We start from the raw sequence: 24,372 nt of genomic DNA on the forward strand, positions 1-24,372 counted from the left end.
ATAAATGATATCTGTATGAATGATATCTGTATGAATGATATCTGTATGAATGATATCTGTATGAATGATATCTGTATGAATATCTGTATGAATATCTGTATAAATGATATCTGTATAAATGATATCTGTATGAATGATATCTGTATGAATATCTGTATAAATGATATCTGTATGAATGATATCTGTATGAATATCTGTATAAAGGATTTCTGTATGAGTGATATCTGTATGAGTGATATCTGTATGAGTGATATCTGTATAAAGGATTTCTGTATGAGTGATATCTGTATGAGTGATATATGTATGCGTGATATCTGTATGAGTGATATCTGTATAAAGGATTTCTGTATGAGTGATATCTGTATGAATGATTTCTGTATGAGTGATGGCTGTATGGATGATTTCTGTATGAATGATATCTGTATGAGTGATACCTGTATGAATATCTGTACGAGTGATATCTGTATGAATGATATCTGTTTGAGTGATATCTGTATAAAGGATTTCTGTATCAGTGATATCTGTATGAATATCTAAGAGTGATATCTGTATAAATGATTTCTGTATGAGTGATGTCTGTATAAATGATTCCTGTATGAGTGATATCTGTATAAATGATTCCTGTATGAGTGATATCTGTATAAATGATTCCTGTATGAGTGATATCTGTATAAATGATTCCTGTATGAGTGATGTCTGTATAAATGATTCCTGTATGAGTGATGTCTGTATAAATGATTCCTGTATGGGTGATGTCTGTATAAATGATTCCTGTATGAGTGATGTCTGTATAAATGATTTCTGTATGAGTGATGTCTGTATAAATGATTCCTGTATGAGTGATGTCTGTATAAATGATTCCTGTATGAGTGATGTCTGTATAAATGATTCCTGTATGAGTGATGTCTGTATAAATGATTCCTGTATGAGTGATGTCTGTATAAATGATTCCTGTATGAGTGATGTCTGTATAAATGATTCCTGTATGAGTGATATCTGTATAAATGATTCCTGTATGAGTGATGTCTGTATAAATGATTCCTGTATGAGTGATGTCTGTATAAATGATTCCTGTATGAGTGATATCTGTATAAATGATTCCTGTATGAGTGATGTCTGTATAAATGATTCCTGTATGAGTGATATATGTATAAATGATTCCTGTATGAGTGATATATGTATAAATGATTCCTGTATGAGTGATATCTGTATAAATGATTCCTGTATGAGTGATATCTGTATAAATGATTCCTGTATGAGTGATATCTGTATAAATGATTCCTGTATGAGTGATATCTGTATAAATGATTCCTGTATGAGTGATGTATGTATAAATGATTCCTGTATGAGTGATATCTGTATAAATGATTCCTGTATGAGTGATATCTGTATAAATGATTCCTGTATGAGTGATATCTGTATAAATGATTCCTGTATGAGTGATATCTGTATAAATGATTCCTGTATGAGTGATATCTGTATAAATGATTCCTGTATGAGTGATGTCTGTATAAATGATTCCTGTATGAGTGATATCTGTATAAATGATTCCTGTATGAGTGATATCTGTATAAATGATTCCTGTATGAGTGATATCTGTATAAATGATTCCTGTATGAGTGATGTATGTATAAATGATTCCTGTATGAGTGATATATGTATAAATGATTCCTGTATGAGTGATATCTGTATAAATGATTCCTGTATGAGTGATATCTGTATAAATGATTCCTGTATGAGTGATATCTGTATAAATGATTCCTGTATGAGTGATATCTGTATAAATGATTCCTGTATGGGTGATGTCTGTATAAATGATTTCTGTATGAATGATATATGTATAAATGATTCCTGTATGAGTGATATCTGTATACATGATTCCTGTATGGGTGATGTCTGTATAAATGATTCCTGTATGGGTGATGTCTGTATAAATGATTCCTGTATGGGTGATGTCTGTATAAATGATTCCTGTATGAGTGATGTCTGTATAAATGATTCCTGTATGAGTGATATCTGTATAAATGATTTCTGTATGAATGATATATGTATAAATGATTCCTGTATGGGTGATGTCTGTATAAATGATTCCTGTATGAGTGATATATGTATAAATGATTCCTGTATGAGTGATATATGTATAAATGATTCCTGTATGAGTGATGTCTGTATAAATGATTCCTGTATGAGTGATGTCTGTATAAATGATTCCTGTATGAGTGATATCTGTATAAATGATTCCTGTATGAGTGATATCTGTATAAATGATTCCTGTATGAGTGATATCTGTATAAATGATTCCTGTATGAGTGATATCTGTATAAATGATTCCTGTATGAGTGATATATGTATAAATGATTCCTGTATGAGTGATATATGTATAAATGATTCCTGTATGAGTGATATCTGTATAAATGATTCCTGTATGAGTGATGTCTGTATAAATGATTCCTGTATGAGTGATATATGTATAAATGATTCCTGTATGAGTGATATATGTATAAATGATTCCTGTATGAGTGATATCTGTATAAATGATTCCTGTATGAGTGATGTCTGTATAAATGATTCCTGTATGAGTGATATCTGTATAAATGATTCCTGTATGAGTGATATTTGTATAAATGATTCCTGTATGAGTGATATCTGTATAAATGATTCCTGTATGAGTGATATCTGTATAAATGATTCCTGTATGAGTGATATCTGTATAAATGATTCCTGTATGAGTGATATCTGTATAAATGATTCCTGTATGAGTGATATCTGTATAAATGATTCCTGTATGAGTGATATCTGTATAAATGATTCCTGTATGAGTGATATCTGTATAAATGATTCCTGTATGAGTGATGTCTGTAGCTGCTGTGGCCCTTCCTGAGTTATCACACCGCTCCATCATATACATCACTATACAGTATAAATCACACATTCGCTGACACTCAGACATGATGTAAATTCCTCGGTTACCACAAGTTTTGGGCGTATAAAATGTCAGCCGTGGGCTGTGGAAAAACGTATTGGGTGTTATTTGTGACCCCGACCTCAGGGACAGGAAACTGTGATGTCATCGCTGTAAGTGTTATACGGAAATATATACCGCCACTATGTGAGGACTATTCAGGAGGATTCAGTAAGAATATAAACCTCAAGGTATATATGTGTATGTGGAATGTAGTGAATAGCTGGGAAAGACAAGTAATATGAATATAGAAAGGAGTTAGAATAGGACTGGTTGTATATATAAGAGCATTTTATTAAATTGCGCAGAATAGTCCAAGCAGGGCTCTTCCTGTGGACTAGACGACAAACAGGTTGATGCAATGATAAGAGATCACAATGATAGGATTAAAAATAGATCAAAATAAAATGAAATAAAGATACATTCAAAAATAGTTAAAATAGTTATTGCATATAGCGCCACCTATTGGATTAGATAGTAATTATTAGTCTGTTTCTGGCCGTATCTCAGCAGACATTGGCCATAGATTTGTATAGCAAGTGTAACAGATAGTATAAAAGGTAACAGATATTATCAAGTGTAACAAATAGTATAAAAGGTAACAAATAGTATAAAAGTGTAACATATAGTATAAAAGTGTAACAGATGGTATCAAGTGTAACAAATAGTATAAAAGGTAACAAATAGTATAAAAGTGTAACAAATAGTATAAAAGTGTAACATATAGTATAAAAGTGTAACAGATAGTATCAAGTGTAACAGATAGTATCAAGTATAACAGATAGTATAAAAGGTAACAGATAGTATCAAGTGTAACAGATAGTATCAAGTGTAACAAATAGTATAAAAGTGTAACAAATATTATCAAGTGTAACAGATAGTATCAAGTGTAAAAGATATTATCAAGTGTAACAAATAGTATAAAAGTGTAACATATATTATCAAGTGCAACAGATAGTATAAAAGTGTAACAGATAGTATCAAGTGTAACAAATAGTATAAAAGTGTAACAAATATTATCAAGTGTAACAGATATTATCAAGTGTAAAAGATATTATCAAGTGTAACAAATAGTATAAAAGTGTAACAGATATTATCAAGTGTAACAGATAGTATAAAAGGTAACAGATAGTATCAAGTGTAACAGATATTATCAAGTGTAACAGATATTATCAAGTGTAACAGATATTATCAAGTGTAACAGATAGTATCAAGTGTAACAGATAGTATAAAAGTGTAACAGATAGTATCAAGTGTAACAGATAGTATAAAAGTGTAACATATATTATCAAGTGTAACAGATATTATCAAGTGTAACAAATCGTATAAAAGTGTAACAGATATTATCAAGTGTAACAGATAGTATCAAGTGTAACAGATAGTATCAAGTGTAACAGATAGTATAAAAGGTAACATATAGTATCAAGTGTAATAGATATTATCAAGTGTAACAGATATTATCAAGTGTAACAGATAGTATTAAGTGTAACAGATAGTATCAAGTGTAACAGATAGTATAAAAGTGTAACAGATATTATCAAGTGTAACAGATATTATCAAGGGTAACAGATATTATCAAGTGTAACAGATATTATCAAGTGTAACAGATAGTATCAAGTGTAACAGATAGTATAAAAGTGTAACAGATAGTATCAAGTGTAACAGATAGTATAAAAGTGTAACATATATTATCAAGTGTAACAGATATTATCAAGTGTAACAAATCGTATAAAAGTGTAACAGATATTATCAAGTGTAACAGATAGTATCAAGTGTAACAGATAGTATCAAGTGTAACAGATAGTATAAAAGGTAACATATAGTATCAAGTGTAATAGATATTATCAAGTGTAACAGATAGTATCAAGTGTAACAGATAGTATTAAGTGTAACAGATAGTATCAAGTGTAACAGATAGTATAAAAGTGTAACAGATAGTATCAAGTGTAACAGATATTATCAAGGGTAACAGATATTATCAAGTGTAACAGATAGTATAAAAGTGTAACAGATAGTATAAAAGTGTAACATATATTATCAAGTGTAACAGATATTATCAAGTGTAACAAATCGTATAAAAGTGTAACAGATATTATCAAGTGTAACAGATATTATCAAGTGTAACAGATATTATCAAGTGTAACAAATCATATAAAAGTGTAACAGATAGTATCAAGTGTAACAGATAGTATCAAGTGTAACAGATAGTATCAAGTGTAACAGATAATACTATCTGTTACCTTTTATACTATCTGTTACACTTGATACTATCTGTTACACTTGATATCTGTTACACTTGATACTATCTGTTACACTTGATATCTGTTACACTTGATACTATTTGTTACACTTGATACTATCTGTTACACTTGATACTATCTGTTACACTTGATACTATCTGTTACACTTGATACTATCTGTTACCTTTTATACTATTTGTTACACTTTTATACTATCTGTTACCTTTTATACTATTTGTTACACTTGATACTATCTGTTACACTTGATACTATTTGTTACCTTTGATACTATTTGTTACACTTGATACTATTTGTTACCTTTGATACTATTTGTTACACTTGATACTATTTGTTACACTTGATACTATTTGTTACACTTGATACTATCTGTTACCTTTGATACTATTTGTTACCTTTTATACTATTTGTTACACTTGATACTATCTGTTACACTTTTATACTATTTGTTACACTTGATACTATTTGTTACACTTGATACTATTTGTTACACTTTTATACTATTTGTTACCTTTTATACTATCTGTTGCCTTTTATACTATCTGTTACACTTGCTATACAAATCTATGGCCAATGTCTGCTGAGATACGGCCAGAAACAGACTAATAATTCCTATCTAATCCAATAGGTGGCGCTATATGCAATAACTATTTTAACTATTTTTGAATTTTTCTTTATTTAATTTTTATCTATTTTTAATCCTATCATTGTGATCTCTTATCATTGCATCAACCTGTTTGTCGTCTAGTCCACAGGAAGAGCCCTGCTTGGACTATTCTGCGCAATTTAATAAAATACTCTTATATATACAACCAGTCCTATTCTAACTCCTTTCTATATTCATATTACTTGTCTTTCCCAGCTATTCACTACATTCCACATACACATATATACCTTGAGGTCGGTATTCATTTCCCTTTATTGTTTCCACTATTGACACGTGGGTTACGTGTAACGCAGAAACCTCGGCATGTATTTTTTTCACATTTATTAGTATGAGCCCCCCAATCTCCTTTTTATATTAATAATATAAATCTCCTGACAATTCACCTTAACCCCTTAAGGACATAGCGTTTTTCTTTTTTTTTTTTTGCATTTTCGTTTTTTCCTCCTTACCTTTTAAAAATCATAACCCTTTCAATTTTGCACCTAAAAATCCATATTATGGCTTATTTTTTTCGTCACCAATTCTACTTTGCAGTGACATCAGTCATTTCACCCAAATATCTACGGAAAAACGGAAAAAGAAATCATTGTGCGACAAAATTTAAGAAAAAACACCATTTTGTAACTTTTGGGAGCTTCTGTTTCTACGTAGTACATTTTTCAGTAAAAATGACACCTTCTCTTTATTTTGTAGGTTCATACGATTAAAATGATCCCCTACTTATATAGGTGATTTTGTCGCACTTTTGGAAAAAATCATAACTACATGCAGGAAAATGTATACGTTTAAAATTGTCATCTTCTGACCCCTATAACTTTTTTATTTTTCCACATACGGGGCGGTATGAGGGCTCATTTTTTGCACCGTCATATGAAGTTTTAATGGGTACCATTTTTGTTTTGATTTGATTTTTATTCCTTTTTTAATGGTAAGAAGTGACCAAAAATACGCTATTTTGGACTCTGGAATTTTTTTGCGTGAACGCCATTGGCCGTGCGGCTTAATTTATGATATATTTTTATGGTTCGGACATTTACGCACGTGGCAAAACCATATATGTTTATTTTTATTATGGTTATATATTTTTTATATGGAATTTGGGAAAAGGGGGGGGGGGGGGTGATTTACACTTTGGAGTTAATGTGTGTTTTTCAACTTTATTTTTTTTTAAACTTTTAGTCCCGTTAGGGACTTTTAGTGAGAATCATTTGATTCCTTATACAGATCAATGGAGTTACATACAATCCCATTGATCTGTGTGCTCTGCGCTCGATTGATAAAGCCTAGTCCTGCAAGGCTTTATCATTCTGAGCACCGGAGCCACTGCAGCAAGAGAGTTATGCCACTGGACCACCAGGGACGGGATACAGGCAACTTTGACAGCAGCGATCTAAAGGGTTAATAGCTGGCATGTCGGCTATTAACGCCAGCCCCCAGCTACAGGAATCAGCTGGGGGCCAGCCGATATGATGCGGGCTCGAGTCGGGAGCACGTGTCATATCCTGTTAACGGCCATTGGACGAGCATAGAAATCCATGGTCGTTTTCGGGTTAAACCTAATTACCAGTGTAGACTGAACTCGCTGGTTGTGGGTGATCGGCCGACCATTCATGTGTATGGTGGTCCCCCGACTCTACCAGCAGATATCTGGAGAAGGAAGGGTCAGGGGTGGTGGATTTCATCTGGCCAAATGTTTGCTCACATGGGGATATCGATAGAGGTGTCTGGCAGCAGCTTCTCTTCTCTAACCATTCAGAGCACGTGCCCCTTGTCTGAGCCGATCCCTGAGGATCAGACTTTCAGTGTACTAGTGGTCTCCTTACACAAAGGAGCAAACCTCAGCTGTGCTGGTGATGGAGGATCAGACCTCTGCTCTAGCGACTGAACCATTACTGAGCGGGTGTAAGCTGTAGTCGCTGCTAATAGGAACCATTACTGAGCGGGTGTAAGCTTTAGTTGTTGCTAATAGGAACCATTACTGAGCAGGTATAAGCTGTAGTCGCTGCTCATAGGAACCATCACTGAGCGGGTGTAAGCTGTAGTCTCTGCTTATAGTAACCATTACTGAGTGGGTGTAAGCTGTAGTCTCTGCTTATAGGAACCATTACTGAGCGGGTGTAAGCTGTAGTCGCTGCTAATAGGAACCATTACTGAGCAGGTTTAAGCTGTAGTCGCTGCTAATAGGAACCATTACTTAGCGGGTGTAAGCTGTAGTCGCTGCTCATAGGAACCATTACTGAGCGGGTGTAAGCTGTATTCGCTGCTCATAGGAACCATTACTGAGCGGGTGTAAGCTGTAGTCGCTGCTCATAGGAACCATTATTGAGCGGGTGTAAGCTGTAGTCGCTCATAGGAACCATTACTGAGCGGGTGTAAGCTGTAGTCTCTGCTGATAGGAACCATTACTGAGTGGGTGTAAGCTGTAGTTGCAGCTCATAGGAATCATTACTGAGCGGGTGTAAGCTGTAGTCACTGCTAATAGGAACCATTACTGAGCAGGTATAAGCTGTAGTCGCTCATAGGAACCATCACTGAGCGGGTGTAAGCTGTAGTCTCTGCTTATAGTAACCATTACTGAGTGGGTGTAAGCTGTAGTCTCTGCTTATAGGAACCATTACTGAGTGGGTGTAAGCTGTAGTCGCTGCTAATAGGAACCATTACTGAGCAGGTTTAAGCTGTAGTCGCTGCTAATAGGAACCATTACTTAGCGGGTGTAAGCTGTAGTCGCTGCTCATAGGAACCATTACTGAGCGGGTGTAAGCTGTATTCGCTGCTCATAGGAACCATTACTGAGCGGGTGTAAGCTGTAGTCACTGCTCATAGGAACCATTATTGAGCGGGTGTAAGCTGTAGTCGCTCATAGGAACCATTACTGAGCGGGTGTAAGCTGTAGTCTCTGCTGATAGGAACCATTACTGAGTGGGTGTAAGCTGTAGTCGCTGCTAATAGGAACCATTACTGAGCGGGTGTAAGCTGTAGTCGCTGCTAATGGGAACCATTACTGAGCAGGTGTAAGCAGTAGTCGCTGCTCATAAGAACCATTACTGAGCGCGTGTAAGCTGTAGTCTCTGCTTATATGAACCATTAATGAGCGGGTGTAAGCTGTAGTCGCTGCTAATAGGAACCATTACTTAGCGGGTGTAAGCTGTAGTCGCTGCTCATAGGAACCATCACTGATCAGGTGTAAGCTGTAGTCGCTGCTCATAAGAACCATTACTGAGCAGGTGTAAGCTGTAGTCGCTTCTCATAGGAACCATTATTGAGCGGGTGTAAGCTGTAGTCTCTGCTTATAGGAACCATTACTGAGCAGGTGTAAGCTGTAGTTGCAGCTCATAGGAACCATTACTGAGCGGGTGTAAGCTGTAGTCACTGCTAATAGGAACCATTACTGAGCAGGTATAAGCTGTAGTCGCTCATAGGAACCATCACTGAGCGGGTGTAAGCTGTAGTCTCTGCTTATAGTAACCATTACTGAGTGGGTGTAAGCTGTAGTCTCTGCTTATAGGAACCATTACTGAGCGGGTGTAAGCTGTAGTCGCTGCTAATAGGAACCATTACTGAGCAGGTTTAAGCTGTAGTCGCTCATAGGAACCATCACTGAGCGGGTGTAAGCTGTAGTAGCTGTTCATAGGAACCATTACTGAGCGGGTGTAAGCTGTAGTCGCTGCTAATAGGAACCAATACTGAGCAGGTGTAAGCTGTAGTTGCTGCTCATAGGAACCATTACTGAGCAGGTGTAAGCTGTAGTCGCTGCTAATAGGAACCATTACTGAGCGGTTGTAAGCTGTAGTTGCTGCTCATAGGAACCTTTACTGAGCGGGTGTAAGCTGTAATCGCTGCTAATAGGAACCATTACTGAGCGGGTGTAAGCTGTAATCGCTGCTAATAGGAACCATTACTGAGCGGGTGTAAGCTGTAATCGCTGCTAATAGGAACCATTACTGAGCGGTTGTAAGCTGCAGTCGCTGCTAATAGGAACCATTACTGAGCAAGTGTAAGCTGTAGTCGCTACTAATAGGAACCATTACTGAGCGGGTGTAAGCTGTAGTCGCTGCTCATAGGAACCATTACTGAGCGGGTGTAAGCTGTAGTCGCTGCTCATAGGAACCATTACTGAGCGGGTGTAAGCTGTAGTCGCTGCTCATAGGAACCATTACTGAGCGGGTGTAAGCTGTAGTCACTGCTAATAGGAACCATTACTGAGCGGGTGTAAGCTGTAGTCACTGCTAATATAATCAGACTACACTGTGGTCATCAGCAGTCTTCTCTAAAAGATTTAAAGGGGTACTCCCCCTGTGCCAGAAAGTTTAACAGATTTGTAAATGACTTCTGTTAAAAAATCTTAATCCTTCCTGTACTTATCAGCGGTTGTATGCTCCACAGGAAGTTCTTTTCTTTTTGAATTTCCTTTCCGTCTGACAACAGTGCTCTCTGCTGACCCCCCTGTCCATTTTAGGAACTGTCCAGAGCAGGATAAGTTTGCTCTGGGGAATTGCTCCTACTCTGGACAGTTCCTAAAATGGACAGAGGTGTCAGTAGAGAGCACTGTGGTCAGACTGAAAATAAAATTCTAAAAGCTGATAAGTACAGGAAGGATTATAATTCCTTAATAAAAGTAATTTACAAATCTGTTTAACTTTCTGCCACCAGTTGATTTTAAAAAAAATGATTTCCAGAGGAATACCCCTTTAACCTCTGGTGTCCAGAGTAGATCTTCTCAAAGCATCTCTGTTGCAGTGACCACATCAACAGCCCCTCCTGAAGAAGCTGACCTCACTGTATTAGTGGTACCACCAGCCCCTCCTGAAGAAGCTGACCCTCACTGTATTAGTGGTACCACCAGCCCCTCCTGAAGAAGCTGACCCTCACTGTATTAGTGGTACCACCAGCCCCTCCTGAAGAAGCTGACCCTCACTGTATTAGTGGTACCACCAGCCCCTCCTGAAGAAGCTGATCCTCACTGTATTAGTGGTACCACCAGCCCCTCCTGAAGAAGCTGACCCTCACTGTATTAGTGGTACCACCAGCCCCTCCTGAAGAAGCTGACCCTCACTGTATTAGTGGTACCACCAGCCCCTCCTGAAGAAGCTGACCCTCACTGTATTAGTGGTACCACCAGCCCCTCCTGAAGAAGCTGACCCTCACTGTATTAGTGGTACCACCAGCACCTCCTGAAGAAGCTGACCCTCACTGTATTAGTGGTACCACCAGCGTCTACTGAAGAAGCTGACCCTCACTGTATTGGTGGTGTCACCAGCCCCTCCTGAAGAAGCTGACCCTCACTGTATTAGTGGTGCCTCTAGCCCCTCCTGAAGAAGCTGACCCTCACTGTATTAGTGGTACCACCAGCCCCTCCTGAAGAAGCTGACCCTCACTGTATTGGTGGTACCACCTGCCCTTCCAGTAGCTGACCCTCACTGTATTGGTGGTGCCACCAGCCCCTCCTGAAGAAGCTGACCCTCACTGTATTGGTGGTAACACCTGCCCTTCCTGAAGCTGACCATCACTACATTGGTGGTGTCACCAGCCCTTCCTGAAGAAGCTGACCCTCACTGTATTGGTGGTGTCACCAGCCCTTCCTGAAGAAGCTGATCCTCACTGTATTAGTGGTGTCACCAGCCCCTCCTGAAGAAGCTGACCCTCACTGTATTAGTGGTTCCACCAGCCCCTCCTGAAGAAGTTGACCCTCACTGTATTGGTGGTACCACCAGCCCTTCCTGAAGCTGACACTCACTGTATAGTTGGTGCCACCAGCCCTTCCTGAAGAAGCTGACCCTCACTGTATTGGTGGTGCCACCATCCCTTCCTGAAGAAGCTGACCCTCACTGTATTTGTGGTACCACCAGCCCTTCCTGAAGAAGCTGACCCTCACTGTATTAGTGGTGCTACCAGCCCCTCCTGAAGAAGCTGACCCTCACTATATTGGTGATGCCACCAGCCCTTCTTGAAGAAGCTGACCCTCCCTGTATTAGTGGTGCTACCAGCCCTTCTTGAAGAAGCTGACCCTCACTGTACAGTTGGTGACACCAGCCCTTCCTGAAGAAGCTGACCCTAACTGTATTAGTGGTGCCACCAGCCCTTCCTGAAGAAGCTGACCCTAACTGTATTGGTGGTACCACCTGCCCTTCCAGAAGCTGACCCTAACTGTATTAGTGGTGCCACCAGCCCTTCCTGAAGAAGCTGACCCTAACTGTATTGGTGGTACCACCTGCCCTTCCAGAAGCTGACCCTAACTGTATTAGTGGTACCACCAGCACCTCCTGAAGAAGCTGACACTCACTGTATTGGTGGTGCTCACTCTATGGTGACATCTATTGTAGGTAGAGCACTCCCAGAACGTCACCTTTCTTGCCCTCTGTGTATATACTGTATGTCCTGGTATAACATTCTCTCATTCAATCATGTGTAAACTTAACTTATACAGGGCCCTGTGCTCCCATAGCTTGTCAATATTTTTCTAATTAGCCAATTATACAATAATAGTATCTAATAATAATAATAATAATAATAATAATAACAATTGTATCACTTCAATAATAATAACAATAATAATAATTGTATCACTTCAAAATGAATAACAATAATAACTGTATCACTTCAATAATAATAACTATAATAACTGTATCACTTCAATAATAATATCAATAATAATAATTGTATCACTTCAAAATTAATAACAATAATAATAATTGTATCACTTCAATAACAATAATAACTATAATAATTGTATCACTTCAATAATAATAACAATAATAATTGTATCACTTCAATAATAATAACTATAATAGTTGTATCACTTCAATAATAATAACAATAATAATTGTATCACTTATATAATACTTTTTGTTGGTTTAAGACAAAATTATTTAATGCACAGAGGATTTTCTCTGATAGGAGATAATCAGCAGTCACTGTAGATCTCTCATACACTCCGCACAGTCACTGTAGATCTCTCATACACTCCGCACAGTCACTGTAGATCTCATACACTCTGCACAGTCACTGTAGATCTCTCATACACTCCGCAGAGTCACTGTAGATCTCATACACTCCGCACAGTCACTGTAGATCTCATACACTCCGCACAGTCACTGTAGATCTCTCATACCCTCTGTACAGTCATTGTAGATCTAATACACTCCGCACAGTCACTGTAGATCTCTCATACACTCCGCACAGTCACTGTAGATCTCTCATACACTTCGCACAGTCACTGTAGATCTCTCATACACTTCGCACAGTCACTGTAGATCTCTCATACACTCTGCAGAGTCACTGTAGATCTCATACACTCCGCACAGTCACTGTAGATCTCATACACTCCGCACAGTCACTGTAGATCTCTCATACCCTCTGTACAGTCATTGTAGATCTAATACACTCCGCACAGTCACTGTAGATCTCTCATACACTCCGCACAGTCACTGTAGATCTCTCATACACTTCGCACAGTCACTGTAGATCTCTCATACACTTCGCACAGTCACTGTAGATCTCTCATACACTCTGCAGAGTCACTGTAGATCTCATACACTCCGCACAGTCACTGTAGATCTCATACACTCCGCACAGTCACTGTAGATCTCTCATACACTCCGCACAGTCACTGTAGATCTCATACACTCCGCACAGTCACTGTAGATCTCTCATACACTCTGCACAGTCACTGTAGATCTCATACACTCCGCACAGTCACTGTAGATCTCTCATACACTCCGCACAGTCACTGTAGATCTCATACACTCCGCACAGTCACTGTAGATCTCTCATACACTCCGCACAGTCACTGTAGATCTCTCATACACTCCGCACAGTCACTGTAGATCTCTCATACACTCCGCACAGTCACTGTAGATCTCTCATACCCTCTGTACAGTCATTGTAGATCTAATACACTCCGCACAGTCACTGTAGATCTCTCATACACTCCGCACAGTCACTGTAGATCTCTCATACACTTCGCACAGTCACTGTAGATCTCTCATACACTCTGCAGAGTCACTGTAGATCTCATACACTCCGCACAGTCACTGTAGATCTCATACACTCCGCACAGTCACTGTAGATCTCTCATACACTCCGCACAGTCACTGTAGATCTCATACACTCTGCACAGTCACTGTAGATCTCTCATACACTCCGCAGAGTCACTGTAGATCTCATACACTCCGCACAGTCACTGTAGATCTCATACACTCCGCACAGTCACTGTAGATCTCTCATACCCTCTGTACAGTCATTGTAGATCTAATACACTCCGCACAGTCACTGTAGATCTCTCATACACTCCGCACAGTCACTGTAGATCTCTCATACACTTCGCACAGTCACTGTAGATCTCTCATACACTTCGCACAATCACTGTAGATCTCTCATACACTCTGCAGAGTCACTGTAGATCTCATACACTCCGCACAGTCACTGTAGATCTCATACACTCCGCACAGTCACTGTAGATCTCTCATACACTCCGCACAGTCACTGTAGATCTCATACACTCCGCACAGTCACTGTAGATCTCTCATACACTCTGCACAGTCACTGTAGATCTCATACACTCCGCACAGTCACTGTAGATCTCTCATACACTCCGCACAGTCACTGTAGATCTCATACACTCCGCACAGTCACTGTAGATCTCTCATACACTCCGCACAGTCACTGTAGATCTCTCATACACTCTGCACAGTCACTGTAGATCTCTCATACACTCCGCACAGTCACTGTAGATCTCTCATACCCTCTGTACAGTCATTGTAGATCTAATACACTCCGCACAGTCACTGTAGATCTCTCATACACTCCGCACAGTCACTGTAGATCTCTCATACACTTCGCACAGTCACTGTAGATCTCTCATACACTCTGCAGAGTCACTGTAGATCTCATACACTCCGCACAGTCACTGTAGATCTCATACACTCCGCACAGTCACTGTAGATCTCTCATACACTCCGCACAGTCACTGTAGATCTCATACACTCCGCACAGTCACTGTAGATCTCTCATACACTCTGCACAGTCACTGTAGATCTCATACACTCCGCACAGTCACTGTAGATCTCTCATACACTCCGCACAGTCACTGTAGATCTCATACACTCCGCACAGTCACTGTAGATCTCTCATACACTCCGCACAGTCACTGTAGATCTCTCATACACTCTGCACAGTCACTGTAGATCTCTCATACACTCCGCACAGTCACTGTAGATCTCTCATACCCTCTGTACAGTCATTGTAGATCTAATACACTCCGCACAGTCACTGTAGATCTCTCATACACTCCGCACAGTCACTGTAGATCTCTCATACCCTCTGTACAGTCATTGTAGATCTAATACACTCTGCACAGTCACTGTAGATCTCTCATACACTCCGCACAGTCACTGTAGATCTCTCATACACTCCGCACAGTCACTGTAGATCTCATACACTCCGCACAGTCACTGTAGATCTCTCATACACTCTGCACAGTCACTGTAGATCTCATACACTCCGCACAGTCACTGTAGATCTCTCATACACTCCGCACAGTCACTGTAGATCTCATACACTCCGCACAGTCACTGTAGATCTCTCATACACTCCGCACAGTCACTGTAGATCTCTCATACACTCTGCACAGTCACTGTAGATCTCATACACTCCGCACAGTCACTGTAGATCTCTCATACACTCCGCACAGTCACTGTAGATCTCTCATACACTCTGCAGTCACTGTAGATCTCTCATACACTCCGCACAGTCACTGTAGATCTCTCATACCCTCTGTACAGTCATTGTAGATCTAATACACTCCGCACAGTCACTGTAGATCTCTCATACACTTCGCACAGTCACTGTAGATCTCTCATACACTCTGCACAGTCACTGTAGATCTCATACACTCCGCACAGTCACTGTAGATCTCTCATACACTCCGCACAGTCACTGTAGATCTCTCATACACTCTGCACAGTCACTGTAGATCTCATACACTCCGCACAGTCACTGTAGATCTCTCATACATTCTGCACAGTCACTGTAGATCTCATACACTCCGCACAGTCACTGTAGATCTCTCATACATTCTGCACAGTCACTGTAGATCTCATACACTCCGCACAGTCACTGTAGATCTCATACACTCCGCACAGTCACTGTAGATCTCTCATACACTCCGCACAGTCACTGTAGATCTCTCATACACTCTGCACAGTCACTGTAGATCTCATACACTCCGCACAGTCACTGTAGATCTCTCATACACTCTGCACAGTCACTGTAGATCTCATACACTCCGCACAGTCACTGTAGATCTCTCATACACTCTGCACAGTCACTGTAGATCTCATACACTCCGCACAGTCACTGTAGATCTCTCATACACTCCGCACAGTCACTGTAGATCTCATACACTCCGCACAGTCACTGTAGATCTCTCATACACTCTGCACAGTCACTGTAGATCTCATACACTCCGCACAGTCACTGTAGATCTCTCATACACTCCGCACAGTCACTGTAGATCTCATACACTCCGCACAGTCACTGTAGATCTCTCATACACTCCGCACAGTCACTGTAGATCTCTCATACACTCTGCACAGTCACTGTAGATCTCTCATACACTCTGCACAGTCACTGTAGATCTCATACACTCCGCACAGTCACTGTAGATCTCTCATACACTCCGCACAGTCACTGTAGATCTCTCATACACTCTGCACAGTCACTGTAGATCTCATACACTCCGCACAGTCACTGTAGATCTCTCATACATTCTGCACAGTCATTGTAGATCTCATACACTCCGCACAGTCACTGTAGATCTCTCATACATTCTGCACAGTCACTGTAGATCTCATACACTCCGCACAGTCACTGTAGATCTCATACACTCCGCACAGTCACTGTAGATCTCTCATACACTCCGCACAGTCACTGTAGATCTCTCATACACTCTGCACAGTCACTGTAGATCTCATACACTCCGCACAGTCACTGTAGATCTCTCATACACTCTGCACAGTCACTGTAGATCTCATACACTCCGCACAGTCACTGTAGATCTCTCATACACTCTGCACAGTCACTGTAGATCTCATACACTCCGCACAGTCACTGTAGATCTCTCATACACTCCGCACAGTCACTGTAGATCTCATACACTCCGCACAGTCACTGTAGATCTCTCATACACTCTGCACAGTCACTGTAGATCTCATACACTCCGCACAGTCACTGTAGATCTCTCATACACTCCGCACAGTCACTGTAGATCTCATACACTCCGCACAGTCACTGTAGATCTCTCATACACTCCGCACAGTCACTGTAGATCTCTCATACACTCTGCACAGTCACTGTAGATCTCTCATACACTCCGCACAGTCACTGTAGATCTCTCATACCCTCTGTACAGTCATTGTAGATCTAATACACTCCGCACAGTCACTGTAGATCTCTCATACACTCCGCACAGTCACTGTAGATCTCTCATACCCTCTGTACAGTCATTGTAGATCTAATACACTCTGCACAGTCACTGTAGATCTCTCATACACTCCGCACAGTCACTGTAGATCTCTCATACACTCCGCACAGTCACTGTAGATCTCATACACTCCGCACAGTCACTGTAGATCTCTCATACACTCTGCACAGTCACTGTAGATCTCATACACTCCGCACAGTCACTGTAGATCTCTCATACACTCCGCACAGTCACTGTAGATCTCATACACTCCGCACAGTCACTGTAGATCTCTCATACACTCCGCACAGTCACTGTAGATCTCTCATACACTCTGCACAGTCACTGTAGATCTCATACACTCCGCACAGTCACTGTAGATCTCTCATACACTCCGCACAGTCACTGTAGATCTCTCATACACTCTGCAGTCACTGTAGATCTCTCATACACTCCGCACAGTCACTGTAGATCTCTCATACCCTCTGTACAGTCATTGTAGATCTAATACACTCCGCACAGTCACTGTAGATCTCTCATACACTTCGCACAGTCACTGTAGATCTCTCATACACTCTGCACAGTCACTGTAGATCTCATACACTCCGCACAGTCACTGTAGATCTCTCATACACTCCGCACAGTCACTGTAGATCTCTCATACACTCTGCACAGTCACTGTAGATCTCATACACTCCGCACAGTCACTGTAGATCTCTCATACATTCTGCACAGTCACTGTAGATCTCATACACTCCGCACAGTCACTGTAGATCTCTCATACATTCTGCACAGTCACTGTAGATCTCATACACTCCGCACAGTCACTGTAGATCTCATACACTCCGCACAGTCACTGTAGATCTCTCATACACTCCGCACAGTCACTGTAGATCTCTCATACACTCTGCACAGTCACTGTAGATCTCATACACTCCGCACAGTCACTGTAGATCTCTCATACACTCTGCACAGTCACTGTAGATCTCATACACTCCGCACAGTCACTGTAGATCTCTCATACACTCCGCACAGTCACTGTAGATCTCATACACTCCGCACAGTCACTGTAGATCTCTCATACACTCCGCACAGTCACTGTAGATCTCTCATACACTCTGCACAGTCACTGTAGATCTCTCATACACTCCGCACAGTCACTGTAGATCTCTCATACCCTCTGTACAGTCATTGTAGATCTAATACACTCCGCACAGTCACTGTAGATCTCTCATACACTCCGCACAGTCACTGTAGATCTCTCATACCCTCTGTACAGTCATTGTAGATCTAATACACTCTGCACAGTCACTGTAGATCTCTCATACCCTCTGTACAGTCATTGTAGATCTAATACACTCCGCACAGTCACTGTAGATCTCTCATACACTCCGCACAGTCACTGTAGATCTCTCATACCCTCTGTACAGTCATTGTAGATCTAATACACTCTGCACAGTCACTGTAGATCTCTCATACACTCCGCACAGTCACTGTAGATCTCTCATACACTCCGCACAGTCACTGTAGATCTCATACACTCCGCACAGTCACTGTAGATCTCTCATACACTCTGCACAGTCACTGTAGATCTCATACACTCCGCACAGTCACTGTAGATCTCTCATACACTCCGCACAGTCACTGTAGATCTCTCATACACTCTGCACAGTCACTGTAGATCTCATACACTCCGCACAGTCACTGTAGATCTCTCATACACTCCGCACAGTCACTGTAGATCTCTCATACACTCTGCAGTCACTGTAGATCTCTCATACACTCCGCACAGTCACTGTAGATCTCTCATACCCTCTGTACAGTCATTGTAGATCTAATACACTCCGCACAGTCACTGTAGATCTCTCATACACTTCGCACAGTCACTGTAGATCTCTCATACACTCTGCACAGTCACTGTAGATCTCATACACTCCGCACAGTCACTGTAGATCTCTCATACACTCCGCACAGTCACTGTAGATCTCTCATACACTCTGCACAGTCACTGTAGATCTCATACACTCCGCACAGTCACTGTAGATCTCTCATACATTCTGCACAGTCACTGTAGATCTCATACACTCCGCACAGTCACTGTAGATCTCTCATACATTCTGCACAGTCACTGTAGATCTCATACACTCCGCACAGTCACTGTAGATCTCATACACTCCGCACAGTCACTGTAGATCTCTCATACACTCCGCACAGTCACTGTAGATCTCTCATACACTCTGCACAGTCACTGTAGATCTCATACACTCCGCACAGTCACTGTAGATCTCTCATACACTCTGCACAGTCACTGTAGATCTCATACACTCCGCACAGTCACTGTAGATCTCTCATACACTCCGCACAGTCACTGTAGATCTCATACACTCCGCACAGTCACTGTAGATCTCTCATACACTCCGCACAGTCACTGTAGATCTCTCATACACTCTGCACAGTCACTGTAGATCTCTCATACACTCCGCACAGTCACTGTAGATCTCTCATACCCTCTGTACAGTCATTGTAGATCTAATACACTCCGCACAGTCACTGTAGATCTCTCATACACTCCGCACAGTCACTGTAGATCTCTCATACCCTCTGTACAGTCATTGTAGATCTAATACACTCTGCACAGTCACTGTAGATCTCTCATACCCTCTGTACAGTCATTGTAGATCTAATACACTCCGCACAGTCACTGTAGATCTCTCATACACTCCGCACAGTCACTGTAGATCTCTCATACCCTCTGTACAGTCATTGTAGATCTAATACACTCTGCACAGTCACTGTAGATCTCTCATACACTCCGCACAGTCACTGTAGATCTCTCATACACTCCGCACAGTCACTGTAGATCTCATACACTCCGCACAGTCACTGTAGATCTCTCATACACTCTGCACAGTCACTGTAGATCTCATACACTCCGCACAGTCACTGTAGATCTCTCATACACTCCGCACAGTCACTGTAGATCTCTCATACACTCCGCACAGTCACTGTAGATCTCTCATACACTCTGCACAGTCACTGTAGATCTCATACACTCCGCACAGTCACTGTAGATCTCATACACTCCGCACAGTCACTGTAGATCTCTCATACACTCCGCACAGTCACTGTAGATCTCATACACTCCGCACAGTCACTGTAGATCTCTCATACACTCCGCACAGTCACTGTAGATCTCTCATACACTCTGCACAGTCACTGTAGATCTCTCATACACTCCGCACAGTCACTGTAGATCTCTCATACCCTCTGTACAGTCATTGTAGATCTAATACACTCCGCACAGTCACTGTAGATCTCTCATACACTTCGCACAGTCACTGTAGATCTCTCATACACTCTGCACAGTCACTGTAGATCTCATACACTCCGCACAGTCACTGTAGATCTCTCATACACTCCGCACAGTCACTGTAGATCTCTCATACACTCTGCACAGTCACTGTAGATCTCATACACTCCGCACAGTCACTGTAGATCTCTCATACATTCTGCACAGTCACTGTAGATCTCATACACTCCGCACAGTCACTGTAGATCTCTCATACATTCTGCAAAGTCACTGTAGATCTCATACACTCCGCACAGTCACTGTAGATCTCATACACTCCGCACAGTCACTGTAGATCTCTCATACACTCTGCACAGTCACTGTAGATCTCTCATACACTCCGCACAGTCACTGTAGATCTCTCATACACTCCGCACAGTCACTGTAGATCTCATACACTCCGCACAGTCATTGTAGATCTCATACACTCTGCACAGTCACTGTAGATCTCTCATACCCTATGCACAGTCACTGTAGATCTCTCATACACTCCGCACAGTCACTGTAGATCTCTCATACACTCTGCACAGTCACTGTAGATCTCTCATATCCTCTGCACAGTCACTGTAGATCTCTCATACACTCCACACAGTCACTGTAGATCTCATACACTCTGCACAGTCACTGTAGATCTCTCATACACTACGCACAGTCACTGTAGATCTCATACACTCCGCACAGTCACTGTAGATCTCTCATACACTCCGCACAGTCACTGTAGATCTCTCATACACTCCGCACAGTCACAGTTGATCTCTTATACATTCTGCACCGTCACAGTTGATCTCTCATACACTCTTCACAGTCACAGTTGGTCTTTTATACATTCTGCACAGTCACAGTTGATCTCTCATACACTCCGCACAGTAGATCTCTCACTCCGCACACAGTAGATCTCACTCAGCCCACAGTAGATCTCACTCAGCACACAGTAGATCTCTCAGCACACAGTAGAGCTCACTCAGCACACAGTAGAGCTCACTCAGCACACAGTAGATCTCACTCAGCACACAGTAGAGCTCACTCAGCACACAGTAGATCTCAGCACACAGTAGATCTCTCAGCACACAGTAGATCTCACTCAGCACACAGTAGATCTCTCAGCACACAGTAGATCTCACTCAGCACACAGTAGATCTCTCCCTCAGCACACAGTAGATCTCTCCCTCAGCACACAGTAGATCTCTCCCTCCACACACAGCGGATCTCTCACTCCGCACACAGATCTCTCTCAGCACAGTAGATCTCTGTCTGCACACAGTAAATCTTTCACTCCGCACACAGTAGATCTTTCACTCCACACACAGTAGATCTTTCACTCTGTTCACAGATCTTTCACTCCGCACACAGATCCCTCACTCTGCACACAGTAGATCCCTCACTCTGCACACAGATCCCTCACTCTGCACACAGTAGATCCCTCACTCCGCACACAGTAAATCTCTTATACACTGCACACAGATCTCTTATGCACTCTGCACAGTCACAGTTGATCTCTCATACACTCCGCACACAGTAGATCTCTCATTCCGCATACAGTAAATCTCTTACACACTGAACACAGTAGATCTCTTATACACTCCGCACAGTCACAGATCTCTCATACACTCCGCACACAGTAGATCCCTCACTCCCCACACAGTAGATCCCTCACTCCGCACACAATAAATCTCTTATACACAGCACACAGAAGAGCTCTTATACACTCCAACTTCAAAATACCGGACCTATGGGTGGAGGGTTATTATCCTCAATTTATTTACATTTGATCACTAAGTGATCACTAAGACCCTAAATTTACCACCCATCAAATGATATCTAAAATATAACTTTTATTCCTTGCCATAAACATTAAAATTTAAAGTGGATTTGTCTTGACCCCATAGCCCTTGATAAAGCCACAGGTGTGGTGAAACGTCGGGGGGGGGGGTAGTGTGTGACAGTTTTTAATATAGAGTGGAGTCCCAGTAATGTTGCTTGTGGGCTGCAGCCACAGCAATGCAGACATATATACAATAGCATGTAATATCATGCATTGATTATAATTTCTACCGGAGACAAATCCACTTTAAATTTTAATGTTTATGGCAAGGAATAAAAGTTATATTTTAGATATCATTTGATGGGTGGTAAATTTAGGGTCTTAGTGATCACTTAGTGATCAAATGTAACTTATACACTCCACACACAGTCACAGTTGATCTCTTATACACTCTGCACAGTCACAGTTGATCTCCTATACACTCCGCACAGTCACAGTTGATCTCCTATACACTCCACACACAGTCACAGTTGATCTCTCATACACTCCGCACAGTCACAGTTGATCTCCTATACACTCCGCACAGTCACAGTTGATCTCTTATACACTCTGCACAGTAGAGCTCTCACTCAGCACACAGTAGATCTCTCATACACTCCACACAGTAGATCTCTCACTCCGCACACAGTAGATCTTTCATACACTCCACACAGTAGATCTCTCACTCCGCACACAGTAGATCTCTCACTCCGCACACAGTAGATCCCTCACTCCGCACACAGTAAATCTCTTATACACTGCACACAGTAGAGCTCTTATACACTCTGCACAGTCACAGTTGATCTCTCATACACTCCACACAGTTGATCTCTCATACACTCCACACACAGTAGATCTCCTACTCCGCACACAGTAGATCTCTCACTCCACACAGTCGCAGATAACAAGTAATCCTTACTGTATGGCTGGTATGAAGAGCTGCCTGTGATCATTTCCTCCCTCTGCCGGTCCATGAATGAACAAAACTGCAGTGGTTTTTGAGTGATGACTTCTAAACGTGGAGTTTCCCACGGGGGTGTGCGTGAGTCATTGTAAACTGATGATAGTCAAGGCCCAACCCCTCAGAGAAAAGGTCATTGTACACAGAGAACCTGCCTAATACTGTCCCCCCCACACCACAAAACATAGCTGTGACCCCTCAAATCTCCGGGCGCCCCGTGGTATCTGCCATAGGGATATTAACCAGGAACATTGTATTTAATCCTGCGCAGTGCAGTGTGGCCCCTACATGGACTGGTTTTTCCAGCACATCATATAGACGCTCAATCAGATGGAGGACGTGGACTGTACAATGATCAGGTAGGTGGTAAAGGTCACAGTAACATCACATGATCCCAGGGCACAAGGTCCCCAGCAGAACATCACCCATCAGCTTGTCTTCTTCCCATCATGCATCCTGGTGCCACCTCTTCCCCAGGTGACGCACCCGGCCATTCACATGATGGAGAACGTCATCCATCAGATCAGGCTTCACCCCAGGACTGATGCCCCCATCCTCATTGGCCGTGGACAGGGGTGAGCTCTGTGAGTCTGTGGCTGAAGCCCAATACACCCCATTCTGCGGTACCCTGTGATCTGACATCTTGCTGTCCTGACCTGCTCTCATTTATTCACCAATTTTAGCTTCTGTGGGATCAGACTGAAAGGACATCAATAAGCCTAAGGAGTCCATGTCGTCTTACTCCTTCTAGACTCGTCCTCTGTCATCTACATTACTCTGCACTCCATCTTCTAGCCCCATCCTGTCATCTACATTACTCTGCGCTCCATCTTCTAGACTCATCCTGTCATCTACATTACTCAGCGCTCCATCTTCTAGACCCGTCCTGTCATCTACATTACTCTGCGCTCCATCT

General features: G+C 41.7%; 1 protein-coding gene across 1 annotated transcript in view; it reads right to left on the reverse strand.

The window, feature by feature from the left end:
• The window catches only part of LOC130293685 (tumor necrosis factor receptor superfamily member 9-like), a 76,576-nt gene extending 53,124 nt beyond the window's left edge, over positions 1–23,452 (reverse strand). Inside the window, exon 1 of the mRNA XM_056542681.1 lies at positions 23,415–23,452. The gene's annotated coding sequence lies outside the window, so the exon portion shown is untranslated. The remainder of the gene's footprint in view (positions 1–23,414) is intronic.
• Between the last annotated feature and the right edge of the window lie 920 nt (positions 23,453–24,372).

This window comes from Hyla sarda, chromosome 10 (assembly GCF_029499605.1).
Source record: "Hyla sarda isolate aHylSar1 chromosome 10, aHylSar1.hap1, whole genome shotgun sequence".
NCBI classification, from domain to species: Eukaryota; Metazoa; Chordata; class Amphibia; order Anura; family Hylidae; genus Hyla; species Hyla sarda.